This window comes from Bombus bifarius, unplaced genomic scaffold, assembly GCF_011952205.1.
Source record: "Bombus bifarius isolate JDL3187 unplaced genomic scaffold, Bbif_JDL3187 scf7180000009125, whole genome shotgun sequence".
Lineage (NCBI taxonomy): Eukaryota > Metazoa > Arthropoda > Insecta > Hymenoptera > Apidae > Bombus > Bombus bifarius.
In genome coordinates, this window is record NW_022884914.1 from 2,766,013 (window position 1) to 2,780,641 (window position 14,629).

Genomic DNA, 14,629 nt, shown 5'->3' on the forward strand with positions numbered 1-14,629 from the left:
ATGTGCGAACCAGCGTGTAATAATGAAGAAATAAATTAATACAAGTGTGCCGCGCAACAACTAGGCGGCCATGTAGGGAGAGCGGAAGTGAAACGAAGGGCAGAAACGAGGAGAGAAAGGCTGTACAAAAAAATAGAAGAAATGGAGGGGAAAAAAGAGAAACAAAGAAGAGAAAGCACGCGAAATAGGATATGCAGAATAGCTGAAGCTGGAAAATCGCGCGTGTGCTTTTCCACAAGCCCGTGAAGAGAGGCGAAGAATCTCATTTAGGCTTTTTACTGGCGTTCGGTTAAATAGCGCACTCGTTCGAGGCAGTTCAATCGAACGAAATCGGGCATTTCACCGGGAACTTTCAGCGGCGGCCACCACGTGAAAAATACTTTCTCCTGCGAGCATTCTCTCTTTTCGATGCCCTCGAAAACGATTGCTTTCATGGGCCGATTTCATCGTAAAACGAAGGGTGAGCATCGATCGATCAGGGAACGTAATTTTCCGCGACCGCGGTATCTAAATTGAAATCGTTATCAAAATTACTATTCGTTTGGAATTTGATTTAGTCTCATCGGTCTATCGTCACAATTATGACAGTTTCGAGGACTTGCTGCGTGGTTTAATTAATAACGATTTGGAAAAATAGTGATAAATTGAAAACTCATATTTATAAATAATAAATACCGAAGGAAACTTCAAAATTTTTGTGACGTAAGATACGTTGCCGCGAAAAATATAACAAGTAGTATACCTTAACAATTTCAGGACCGGTGTCTTTGAACAAAACTCTCCCGAATGATTGAAAACATTTTTGCATTTATAATAAGAAACAAGCGAAATTCGTCAGTGTAGGAATAAAAAGAAACACGTTTTAGATAATTTGTATTTAAAAATAGATAGAGGTCACGGTATGTGATTCTGACGTCAAATGATCATATAACATACCCATTTATATGATTGTTTTAGTTAAAATTTCAAAAAGATAAAGACGCAAAAGGTAATGATAATTATTTTAAGAATGAGAAGATTATACAACGCGTATATAGTAATATTTATGCCTACTGGGGCATTTTTCAAGATTAACTGAAAATACTGACTTGTCGTCGTTTATGGCGGCGAGATACAGCATGTATGCTATGCAATCGGTCTTGAATGCGTTAAAATTACAAAATGTAACTAAAATTTGTGTGACTAAGAATGTGCAGATTTCTAATGTAATATACGATGTACATTGTTAAGGAATGAGATACAGTGCAACGCTATTTTAAAATTAACCGAAATGTATTTTATATTAAGAATTGAATTATAAGCGTTAGTTGATTCTATATCGAAGGTACAAAAAGATATGATAATTCAAATATTTTGAATATTCTTGCGTTAGTTGATTCTATATTGCAAGTGCAAAAAGATATGAGGGTTCAAATATTTTGAATATTCTTGCGTTAGTTGATTCTATATTGCAAGTACAAAAAGATATGAGAATTCAAATATTTGGAATATTCTTGCGTCACTTCAGTTTGAAATTTTTTGCTGCAAGACTGCCATGTTTCGAAACTTCGTTTCGTGAATAATATTTCTTCTTGGTAAATATTACGCGCATATATTTTCTGGAAAAACCGGGTTTGTTAGCACAGCTAGCGAGGATACTTGAGATAGCCTCACCTATAGCGAAGCATACATAAAGAATTACTTGATTCTCACGGCGAGCGACTTTTTTCCTCGCTCTTTTTTTTTTATTCCTATCTGACGTCGTTTCACGGAGGCTAGGAACTGCTACTTTTAAAACGACCAGCAAACAAGGTTAGCAGCGTGGTAAACAAAACGAAAAATCTTAAAGTGCTTTTAGTGCCTGACAAGCACAGAAATCATACAGATTACGTTTCAGGAAAAGGAAATGGCGAATCATGTAGACGCGTAGCACGAGGAATAATTTTTTTTTCTTTTAACAAGAACGCAAATTACGTGCAATTAAATAATTGGACGCATTCGATTGCAATACTTGTAAGGCTTAATTCTTTACTTTTTCATGTAAAACTAATCGATATCTATGTAATTATACTATATCAAGCGCGTAGTTTCCCGAGGACGCATACTAAATACAGAATATCGGTTACACAATTAGAATAGAGAATTATGTAATATGCGATGTAATTGATTAATGAACATTGCGTAATAAGGTTCCTGAAATATGGTTAAACTATCGTAAGAACTGGCAACAATTTCTAAATTGATTGATGGCGAACTTACTCAACATCGTGATTAATGACGAAGTAAATTTAATTAAGAAACACTGTAACAGTGTAATATTCCTAATGTAAATGGCAACGATCTAAAAATCGCACACTCATAAATCAAATCAAAGGGTAACCTTTTATCATATAAAATTATAAAATTTAACTATAAAATCTTGAATAAAGTTCAACGATCGAAAAGAATATTAATATTAATATAAAACTTGAAGTTAAAGAAGTCTAATTCGATACGAAGAAGATGTGTCTGCAGCAGAAGATCAATACATCTCTCAATAACGTTTCAATTCTTCTTCACAAGCAAAGGAACGATATTTCTTTGGTGCTGTGTGCGCGCAAACGGAGCATCTTCAGTCGATTGGGAAATACTAAGTAACAGTAATACTACCAACTCATAAAGGAAGGCCTTTTGTATGCAAATACACGTGAAATACATACTACAACCGGTAACAAGGGATGCGTAATGCGCCGCTGTATTTCTCTTGCTCGTATCCTTTCTTCCTTGTTCACTTTCCACCACCCCTCTCGATCTCGCCATCCAGCGCGGCCCGATTCAATTTACCTCGCGATAAAATCGTCCGTTTTTCTAAACGTCCGATTCGTCGGAGCTTTCGTAAGGGACCTCGAACTTCCAGCCGTTCGAGATCTTCGCGGAAAAAGGGGCTCAGCCTTTCGCTATTGGGACGTCAAGTACTCTCGAAAATCCTCCAAGCGGTCTATTTTGTTGGATTTAATAACTGAGCTTTTTTTTTTTTAGATAATGAAAAAGATAATTGGCTTGATCGAAGTGACCATGGGTTTACGAGCGACAAGAGGAATTTTCAGATAAATAAAAGATATTTCGCGATAAATGAAATAAATGGATAAAAATGGAATTTTTTAAGCAACTCTGTGAGATCAGACCCGATAAAGCTAAAATGCTAATCCAAACACCTCATTTTACTTCTTATTAGCTTTTGTTCTATTAATCTTTGTCTAACAATCGCTTTTTATGAAGCACGTAAACGGATAGAAAATGAATTTTTGTAAAAATTTTATCGGGTCGGTCTAGAAAAAGCTGAAACGTCAACCTGCAGATTTTTTAATTTTCTATTAATCTTTGTTCGCGTTTCCATAATAACTATTTTCTGTTAAAGTACACGCAAAGAACTAGCACGCAAAATGCATAGAAAATGCAAGTAATAAAATGTCAGTAACGAAATGCACAACAGTTCCGATAATACTTTTAATCTGTTTAAGACATTTGCTAAGGTTTGTTTCAAACACGCACGACCGATAGAATTCGTATAATTTATGAAAATAATACGAAATTAAATGTTACCAATACGCGACACGGAACAGCATGCACGTTCGTTGTGATGGAAAGCGGCGCCGTAAATCCATAGAGTCGCTAAAAACTGTGTCAGCAAACAGCGCAGAAAAATTGTATACAGAACGAGGAAAGATGTTTCGACAAACATAGCTTGCAAACCGCCCCTTTCAGAGGCACAACCCTTTTTAATCTGAATAAAAACGCCGTGTTGTTCGACCTACAAACCAATAGTTATACCACCGAGACGAAACACGCCAGAGTAACAGTTGCGCGAAATTGAACGGGTTCCTGAAAGATACTGCAACTGCGGAAATGTTAAAAAATATCTGACAGTGTTTAATTAAAAAATATTCCAAAAAACACTGCTGCAAAATAACTCGCGAATTTTTCTAGTTTCACACCATTGATTGGAAACGAAAATTACAAACTGATTTTCTTCGAGGTTCTGCTCATAAAAATATAAATTCGATCAAACAAAATACTCGATCTAATCATTTAAGCTAACGTTCGGCTTTGATATCGAACTTCGAAAAGAAAAAGACTACAGGATTTTATTCGATGGACCAAGAGTCCTGTTATCGAGTTTACATAAATGATTGATATGGTTCGATAGGTTAGAAGTGTGCTCGCTTGTTCTACATTTTGTCCGTGTATCGATCATCGTCCAACTACCATGGGAAATAGAAACGTTCCACCGTCTCTATCCTACAAATGTAAATCTAATAGAAACAAATAAATACGAAGTTGCACGGAAACTACGGATCGTTCGTGATTTTGAAATCGTTTCGTTAAAATGTTTCACCGCATGGATGGAGAATTCGATATCTTTCAAAGAGGAAAATTGTTTCCATAGGTAGAGAAAAGATTAAAATCAATCGAAGGTACATCAATGGGAAAATGTAAAAACTAAACGATGCAGGTAATAGTAATAGCAATGGCGCGATAATATAACGCGATCAATAATGCATCAACTATTTTGCAAGAAGAAACGGAAATGAAATTTCATGGAACCAAGAGAACGAGGTGAAAGTTAGAAACACCGGTCGATGTTCGCTCTTTCGAGCACATCCTGCTGCCAGTTTTCGTTCCAGCTGTTCGACTCTCCAGTAAATCTCAGATCCAGATGCTTTTCGAAATTTCTCTATAAAATTCGAACGCGTGGACTAATTCGAATTCGCTTCGATAACTTCATCCTCGTATTGTTCCTACTAAACCAACATTCATTAACATGCTATTGACGCATATGTTGTATCGATTCGACACGCATAACCTGTTATCGGTGTATGTGCTGCATCAATTCAATTATTTAAGTAACGCTACTGATTATTGACGCAACTCTCGCTTTTACGTTCCCTGCGTTCAAACAAAGCAACCTAGACAAAACAATGAAAACATATGAGAAATAAATATTATTATTCGAAATAAAACAGTTACTGATCAAAGGAACTAAAAGTAGTTAACCGTATTTTAATAACGACAAACGTTTTAAACAGAAGTAAAATCGATATATCGGCAACGTATGCTTCACAAAACCATCCACGCAGAAAATAAAGAAATGTAAATTAAAACGATAAAAGAGAACCCTATTCTATTCCATGATTTATAGTCGATGGACTGTCGCATCAGAGAAATTCGTTCGAGATCCACTTGTCCCCAGAGTTCCGGTGAGCATCGAGGAGGTGGTATCAATTAAAATTGGTTACGGTACGTTCGAGAGATTCAGCCTGCGTGGCCTGTCATCGAGAAGGGGCCATCGATCCGGCAGATCGGTCGTAAAATAAAGATTTGGCCAAGAGGGTGGCTCCCGTGGTCTTTTTCGGAGGGGTTACTTTGCCCCAACGGTAACCCTGCGGCGTGTGTATCCACGCTGGTGCACACATACCGGTTTCGATACCATAGGGGCGGATCGGCCGTACTCGGCCTGAATACTGATTCTCCACGGACGCATATTTTACCGGCGCGGATAAAAGATATTTGCATTTTGATGGACCGTACCGAGTGCATTTGACGTTTCATATGCATTCCGTCCAGTGTTCGTGTGCGCAACACACTCGCGTTTGTGCGATAATGTGTGAAAAAAATCACTCTTGGCCTGCTTCGTTCTTACCAACGTCACGAGGTATTTGTATTTATTTCGCGTCTTTATGCGCCGATCTCTAGGACCCTTTGAATATCTACACGTGTTATGTTCGTCCTGAGACTGGCTTCTGAGAGAAACTATCGCTTAGGTGAACTAGTTGAGATTCTTCTGTGGCCTCTATGCTCTATCAATCGTGCAATTGAAACGAAACAAATGAAAATTACGAATTCGCTGGAGGATCGAAGGAATTTTTTAAATGCAGGCTACTTGGAATAAACAGACAAGGCGAACTCAGGCAAAGATAGACACGCCGCAGAGCAAAAGTTCAACGTCGATGTACCACTCTGTGGAGTCAGACTTGCCGCGCAACAGAGAGGTGGGAGCTTTGTTTAACGAAGTTGTAAAGCGTTTCCAGACGGAAAAGAGAGCGTCTGGAAAATACGAACAAGTTTGATTTAATATAATTAACGGGCTTCCGCGGAGTGTCTAACGAACAAACTTTCTACGTCTTAAGGCTCTTTGCAGCTCCCAGTCCGATGGAATTGCAAGAAATATCGAATTAACGAAATTAGGGAAAATCAAAGGTAATTCAGTCTGTAGAACAGACTTGTTGTATCGGTTTACAATATTTTTTGATTTCAATCGTACACGTTACGTCGATTGCATTCGTTTCGTGCGTACTTTGTTGATCGTCAACTTTTGCCGTAAATAAACACACCGGTCTATGTACTACAAATGCAAAGCGTGATGAATGTTTGCCATGAGTGTCGGAATACGAATGTTGCCTAGAAATTATTCATGGTCGCCGATATTAAAAGCTCGCCAGCGAGCGAGCGGGGAATCAATTGCCAAAAACGTCGATATTGGCTCGGCTTGAAACAAGAATATATGCCCGACTGTGGTCACAATGGGTCAAAGATGTGGGAAATTGAAAAATCATTCGTCGATAAACGTAATGAAAACGCGAAAGATCGTCGCACTAGTACGAATGGAAATGTATGAACTTTCTTCGTTTTACATGGAAATCATTTTCTTTTCGATTATTATTATATATTTTATTATATACATATATTATTATATATGATTATTATCTATAAGATTATATATGGTGATTATATATATCAGAGATTGGTTTAAATTTTTTCAATAATTTTTATTAATATATTATTAAAAATTATATTAAAAATATATTAAAAATTATATAATTTTAGTTAACGAAGGGTAGCGACTTTTCGTTCAAGAGATTCATTATTCGACCTGCTGATGAAACTTAAAACCTTACTCACCGTTATAGTTGCACTTTTCGTTACTCGCGTCGACGTCTTATCTCGCGGACAAGTTTTCAGAACGAAGTCTCGCTTCTTTGCAGTGGCTTCCCAGGATTTTACAGTCTCTTCAGACGACCCGTTTCTTCACTTCATGTCACGGTAATTGCTGTCACAGAACACTGTTACACGAACGAAGTTGCATCTTCCTGACTTCCGACCGGCGAGCTTCGTCTGGAGTTATCATTTCTGCAAAAAAGATAAACGTCTTCTGAAGATCAAATATATCGTAAGATATTATAAGATATTGCATTAGAAGATATTATAAGGAACCAAGGAAATTTAAGAAACAAGTGCTGTCGTAAACGAACTTCAGATTCAATGGAACGATGAAATTGATCGTCGAGTGAGTTAATATCTAAATCTTAAAATTCTCAATTTCTTGTCTTTCAGTTATTTAGAATATTTGATATCTAGAAGTTGATATTGAAGACATTGCTCAGAAAAATATTTAACTTTTAGAGGGATAAAGATAATTAATCGTTTCATCGATATTCTCTAGGGAATTTTTAAAAAATTCGAGGTAGATCTTGCGCGATTAAAGGATGGATAGGAGTACAGGATCAAAACTTCTGTACCTCTCAGCTGCAAGGTTCAGATACTTCCAAAGTTCAAGAACTCCGAGATTTTGACTTCCAAATTTCAAAACGCGTTTAAATCTAACAACAAATTCCAAACTTTCTAGATTCTCTCGTAAAGATATACTTAGCGTAGCAATTAAACGTAGAAACAAGAACACAAAAACGAACTTTTCTAGTAACTTCGGATTCCAGCAAGACTATTCCCCTTCATTTTCTAACTTCTCACTATCAATTAGAAGTAAGTTAACAAAAATGCAACGATGCAATGATTAAATTATACTACGTTCTGAAGATGCAAATACTTCTAGTTCTGGGTTAAACTGAAGTATCATGATTTTACTAAACTATTGTTAGAATTTAATCTTGGAATTAGGATTAATATTCTGTGGAAGACACAATGTTTATGTTGAAATAATATAATGTGATATTTATTAAACAATTATTTCGAGAGTTATAAATGTGCGTTCTGGAATGTAGACAGTTGGCTAGTTATTCACAGACTAACTGCCTTAGTGACCTGTGGCGCTTGTAAAGATTTTGAACCCCCACTCTCTATAATGAGTGTGACCTGAGTAGATGCCTGTGTAACGTCACGTGCCACGGAACTTTCTAGCAGCTTCTCGATACAAAGCGCTACGCTGTCAAGGCGCGACACCGACGTGCCCAATGTTCCATCCATATCCTTACGTTTCTTCCGCCGAGTTCTCGGAAGAGCATGCACGCGCCAGCCGCCGCGGTACATCTAACGAATTCACGCCAGTGGGGATGGCGCTGGGCAACGAATGGAAGAATCTGTACGATCAAACACTCTATCCGCATGCGACTGATATCGTTGTATTCCAACAACTATAATATATGAATTCTATGTTTTATGTAATTTAGTTGCCACACAGCGGTAAAAAAACGTTTTTATTCGACTTTACTATCTTTATAGAATAGAATATTCCACAATTGTGACAACAATAATCGACCATCTGCTGGACGAAAGTTAAAACTTATATTTAAAACTAGAAAGTGTTCCGTGACTTATGTACACATGTGTAGGAACACTCTCCGCCATTTATGAGCGAGTAACTGGGAGAAAGTTGCGCCACAAAACAGGAAAATTACTCCTTCGACACGTTGTGAGCAATCTCGATTGGAAAAAGGGGATGGTAGTAGCGACGACGGCAATGGAAGAACGGAGACACAACGAGGACGAATGAGGATCGAGCAAGTTCGAGTAAAAGTTGCGAACCCGAGGGAATGCTTGAGAAGCTTTATAACTTCGACAATCTTAAATCGACAGAACTACCATGTCCGGCGGTGGTGAAGAGTGTCGGAGAACGGGGAACGAATAAAACGCACGGAACGAGGTAGTGTAGAATGGAGAGGGCAAGCAGATAGTCGAGAGGGGTTGGGAATGAGGAAAGTAGGTAGATACGTGTATTACCGTCGGTGATAGTACGAGGGGCGACACGGCGACTACGCTTTGACACTGTCCATTGTCTTTTTTCATAAGTTCACGTGCCCTCCAGTGAACCAATTCCGGGCTTCGTAAGGGATCTCGTATCGTACGTGGCGGCGCACAGAAAGGAATAAAAGAGAATTATAGATCTCTTCGGTTAGCGTGTTTTATGATATTCTTGGTTACACAGGATATAGATGTTTGATTTAAACGGAACCGAGCACGGCATTTTCAGAGATTATAGGAAGAGTTATTTCCAACTGGACGATAATGTAACGAGAGTATATTGTTTTGGTTATTTTATAGATCCCTTAGGTAGGATTATTAATAATTTATGATAACACATACAACTCATAACAATGAATCATCATGAAAGAGTATAACCGAGAACCGAAGACGCCATACACAAAAATATTTGAAGCTGTCGGGTTATGCCCGGTGGGAAATTGTTAATTAGTGGGACGCAGACGAAAACAGAAATAATACGTACGATGAAATCTAATTACGTCACGGTCGAAACGTGTAATTTTATAACTTTCCGCGGGGAATGGACAAAGTACGACATAATTTCATGTAACGAATCTTCTCGATTAGATTAAACGTCCCGTGGAAATGATTAACTACCCTTTATATATGCTTAACATTCCTCGAAATCGTATTTTCTGCCGACAAAAATTCCTTTGTCGAAATAACAACGCGAACAAAGCTGGCGTTCTCGATTACGAAATCCGGTGAAATTCCCGCCCACCCTCCTTTTTTTTTTTCGTCGCCGAAAACAGTACGTGTTCTCTTTCGAGAAGCTCTTTGAAGCGAGCAATTTGGGAACCGCTGGCTAGCGCTGTCTCGACTTCTGCACAACGCCATTAAAACCGTACGTGCGAGCACACGCGTCCGTCTGAAACGCTCCAAAATAATGAATACTTAAACGCGCGAAGCGTGTGGTGCACGTGCGCGTGCGCTCGCGTGCTCGCCGAAGAACTAACTTTTTATCTGGTCTGTGTCGGCGCCTAGCTGGCCGAGCACAATCACGTCCGAAAGCTGTCTGCCAAAGGAATCGACAGGCCGCGTTAATTTAATGAAAAATTCACGATCGCGCGACGATCACGCCAGTCCGCGCCGCTCCTCCGCGACGTCGATGTTGGAGGAAGAAGCAACGAAGAGTGACGAAAAAGAAGAGGAAGAAAAAAAAAGAAGAAAAGTAAAGGAACGTGTGGAATTAATGACGGTGTTCCGCCCCCTTGTCTTCGCGTCGTCTACATCCCTCTTCCCCTCTGCTTCTTTCTATGTGAACCCTCGGCCGGCATTCCGCCGAAGGCGCAACGTATCGGTAGACAAAGGGAGCTGTCTCGAATAACGTTAAAACAGTGCAAGCAACCGGTGTAGGTAACAATCGGAAGGAGAGAGCGTCGCGGGACCGCCGGCGATCCCCAGGGGGTGGAAAATACCTACGCACCCCCAACATACCCGCCTGTTCTCGCCTGTCTCGAATCGAAGAGTCGCGTCGGGGGTCGCGAAGCCGCCTGGCCACCCCTCGCCTGTCTCTCTCCCTCTTTTTCACTCGTACATGATCTTCTTTCTTCTACCAATGTTCCGTCCCAGGCTCGTGCTTCCATCCCTCGAAAAAACCTCGGCTTGCATTTCAGTAAAGAGCCAACCCATCCGCGTGCATGGACAATGGGACGAGACGCCCCGCTAGACGGACGACAACGCCCTTTCTTTTCAACACACGCGTGTCTGCTTTTATGCCAGTGTGTGCGTCGCCGACAGGGAGTATACAGTGTCTTTTTCCACCCAACGACCCTCTCTCGCTCTCTTCCTCCCCCTCTCTCGTTTTCTGTCCTTCACTTTCCGCTTTTCGCTCACACTCTGTTGCTCGCGGGCCTCTCACTCTCTTCACGTGTGTCTGACTTCTTTTTTAAGAGAGCTACAACGACGACAACGATGTCTCGCCCTCGCTTCCTACTCGCGACGCGTGCTTCCCGGCACAGCAGCGCGGAAAACAATTTTTTGCGCTGTACAAGCCAACGACGGCGGTTGCTACTCGCCGAGCTGTAAGTACAACATCGTCTGTGTAAATCATATGAGCCACCGATTTCTGATTTAATGACGCGAGCTGCCGTTTCCCATTACTTCTAATTACTCGCAATTACTCGCAGTCTTTGGACGCCTCGTCCGGATACATATACATTACAGAAGTTTCGTTTCGACACGAGCAAAATATCATCTTTAATCAGGCAGAAGAACGAACGAGCAAAAAACGACTGTATCCTTCCGGCCCGTTTGCCGCGATTCTCTTTGCCAAGTTATTACACAGCAGCCACGACGCGACCATTCCGCGGCTCGGATACAATTTTTCAATGCCTATATAATTCGCGACACATTGCACGGAAACTGGTACTCGACTCGATTCGTTTCAGATTTCTCCGTAACACCTCTTGCGTTTCCTTTTTTAGAACGTTTTCTGTGCAGCGTGACGCGCGAAGGGAGTAAGAACGAGCAACAAGCTTTCACGAGTACGCCCCGGTTCTTATTATTTCAATAAAAATCGTCGCCACGACCGTGCTCGACCATTATTCAAATTATAAACTCGTCTAACAATGGAAACGTTACACTCCTCCACTCGTTTTTTCCCCGGTTCCCTTGCACCGTCCCTACTTCTCGAATTTCGTGCCCAGGGTAGAGCCCTCATTCTTCTCGTTGCTAACGTCGAGACTTCAACTTCTTCGAATCGAGCCGAGTACATTTACGAAAGTACCCGCATTCACACCTTCCGTGTACGGCGGCGAGCAGCCGCACGCACAGCGCAGACTACGAAACAGGAAGCTTCCGAATTCTTTTGTTTCCAAGTCGCGGCGCGCCTTCCCAGCGGCGACCGTGTTGCTGCTGACTCGCTGCTGCTGCTCGTTAAAAAACGAAAGGGGCTCGGCTGGTTTGTCCATGCTTTATTTTCATTTCATCTTCCCCTTTCTACCGTGGCCGCTCGTTTTCTCGCGCTGTTCGAAAGTAATATGCTACCGCTTAGTAACAATATTATGTCTGGATACGTATGTGCGTCTCGTCGTCGAGAGGGAAACAGGAAGAGAAAAGAACGGGAACCAGAGAGGGTAGAAAAGGGCGCGCGGTAAACAACCAACGCGCTGGACGTCCGGGATTTCACGGTGAAATTTTCCTTTCCGCTCCGACGAAACAAAACTGTCGCTCGCCTGGCTCGCCCTCTTATCGTCGCGTACGACCGTCCGCCGCGCCACTTTTTCCCGCTTTTCCGCTCCGCGAATTTCGCTGCCAAAACCGTCTACGATTCAATGACGTTTAGTCGGCTCGCGAGATTATTTTATACGGAGCTTGGACTTGCACATGGACTTCTAACAATGTCATAGAAACCCGAAGGCGGAGTTTCGAATTCAAGTAAACTCGGTTGTTGAAAGAGTGACGAGGAAATGTTAGATTAATTATGAATAATACAGTGGTAAATTAGTATTTTCAAGTGACTTTTTCGATCTAGATTTAAATAAAAGTTCTCGTTTAAAATGCAAATGGCGTGAAGTTATGTAACAAACGGCACATTCAAATGAAGAACGATTAAACAGTAGAATACACGAAAAGCAGGTAATTTTAATATGTTAATTTATTTAAATTGCAACGAGTGCGATTGTAATATCGATTTCTTTTGAAGTATACTGGTTCACGAAAGTATTTTTGAGTATTTACCACAAACAACATTCGTGTTCATATTATATGTGTTACATAGAATATCTTGAAGTTTCATTAGCATCGTAACGAAACACGTAAAATTTAATAATAATCGAAAAAAATATATATATAGAAATTGCAAGATATTTATTGCAAACGTGTATCTAGTAAAAAATTTGTATACATTAGGCCATTTTAAGTATATAATAAACGTTAAATAAATATTGAGGTTATAAATATTGTAGGTAATGGACTATTTAAATATTTCCGTGATCTCTGCAAAATACATAGCTTGTACTAAATATCTTGCAACCGCTATATATATTTTGAGATTCGTTCCAAACTTTATAAATACAGTTATGACAGTCGACTCTCGTAACAGTGCTAATAAAAATTCAAGATGTTACATATAACACACATGATATATTCATAACAGATGCCTACAAGTGTTCCAATACTTTCAATCTGTATATCTGAATGTCTAATAACATAAAAGATTTCGTGTAGTATTGTTTGACGTTCGTTAGCTTGACGACCAATCTTTTATCGAAAATATCGACCACTTGACGACATTCGTCTCATAGTGAACTCTGCCTCACTCGAGATTCAGTGAACGCAATAATAATTGCTCCGTGAAATCGATATAATGCGAGCCGGAAAAAACCGTCTCGATAAAAGGAAATATGCACGGGAATGGTCGAATGTGAATTCGAAGATCGAGTGGAGGTCGTATAAGTACAGCGAATACCCATTCATCGGTTTCTTCTCGCAGTAGACCGCTCTTTCGCTTTATGAGCGGCGAGGTAGAGGAGAAAAGGCTGCCATTGTCGACGGGTTCCACAATGTAAAGTAATGAGTTGCTTGATTCAACACAAAGAGAGGGAGAGATGCATTAAGGGTAAATATGACCTCAAAGAACTGTATGGAATCATCTTTCTCTGAAATATAACGATATATTGTGTTTGAAGATTGCGGTTACGATCTATGATTTTATTATCAACATATGAGTCAACGTCAACAAAATATGACGCACCAGCATGGAATAACTATCATGTAGAGTAAAACTGATGCTGTACAGTTTAGAATGATTTATAAGAATAATAGTATGTATTATTAGACTGTGATGTATGACATGTACAGTTTTTCGGTTTGCTTTTTATAAATGTTTATTAATGAAAGGTCTGTTTCATTGGGATTGATGGATTACCAGCGAGGCGCGATGTCTCTGATCCTATTTTAGATAAATATTTGTAGCTCTACCTGGTTATTCATTTTCAAGATTGATATCGTACAACTTAGAGTAGCAACAGGGAATAGTACACTCACTAGTAGAACTCTAAACAACTACAGGAATAGTGTTATCATAACGAGTCAAATTAAATTTATATATAAGTCATACAATCTACATGAAAGATCTAAAATGTTCGAATATATGCTTCATTAACAGACTAATATATTATACAAACAAATATTTTTAATCGTTTCAATGAGGAAGTCGTTAATGAAACACTAAGAAATCACGAATAGTCAAACAGAATATTAATGATATAAAAATTACAAATATTTCAGAATCTATGTAATTTTAATATGCATTGAACGTTGTATCGATATTGAAAGCATGAAACTTTGTAGAATCTTTAGAATTTTTGTGGCCTCTGAAGTACACAGTCTTTTCATAAGATCCTCGACATTTCTAGGATGTTCAAAGTCCTTAAGACCTACGAAACCCCTCAAAGATTTTTTTGAACTCCAAGGCCTTTGGGTTCTTTAAGAACTTCAGCTTCAGGGCATTCTTTGTGCTTATTAACAATGCTTCACCATTAATACCAATTCTCATGGTTTGAATCTTTAATATCTGCGATTCTAATAATTTGGTAACGCCTGTCTTGCTCCTGACATTCATAGTATCAGCTTCTACAACATTATATATCTACGATATTAGTTTTCACAATTC

At 39.5% G+C, this 14,629-nt stretch overlaps 1 protein-coding gene across 3 annotated transcripts in view; it reads right to left on the reverse strand.

The window, feature by feature from the left end:
• The window catches only part of LOC117213552 (semaphorin-2A), a 553,485-nt gene that overhangs the window by 422,110 nt on the left and 116,746 nt on the right, over positions 1-14,629 (reverse strand). For all 3 annotated transcript variants that reach the window (XM_033458979.1, XM_033458980.1, XM_033458978.1), the window contains exon 2: positions 6,919-7,146. The gene's annotated coding sequence lies outside the window, so the exon portion shown is untranslated. The remainder of the gene's footprint in view (positions 1-6,918; positions 7,147-14,629) is intronic.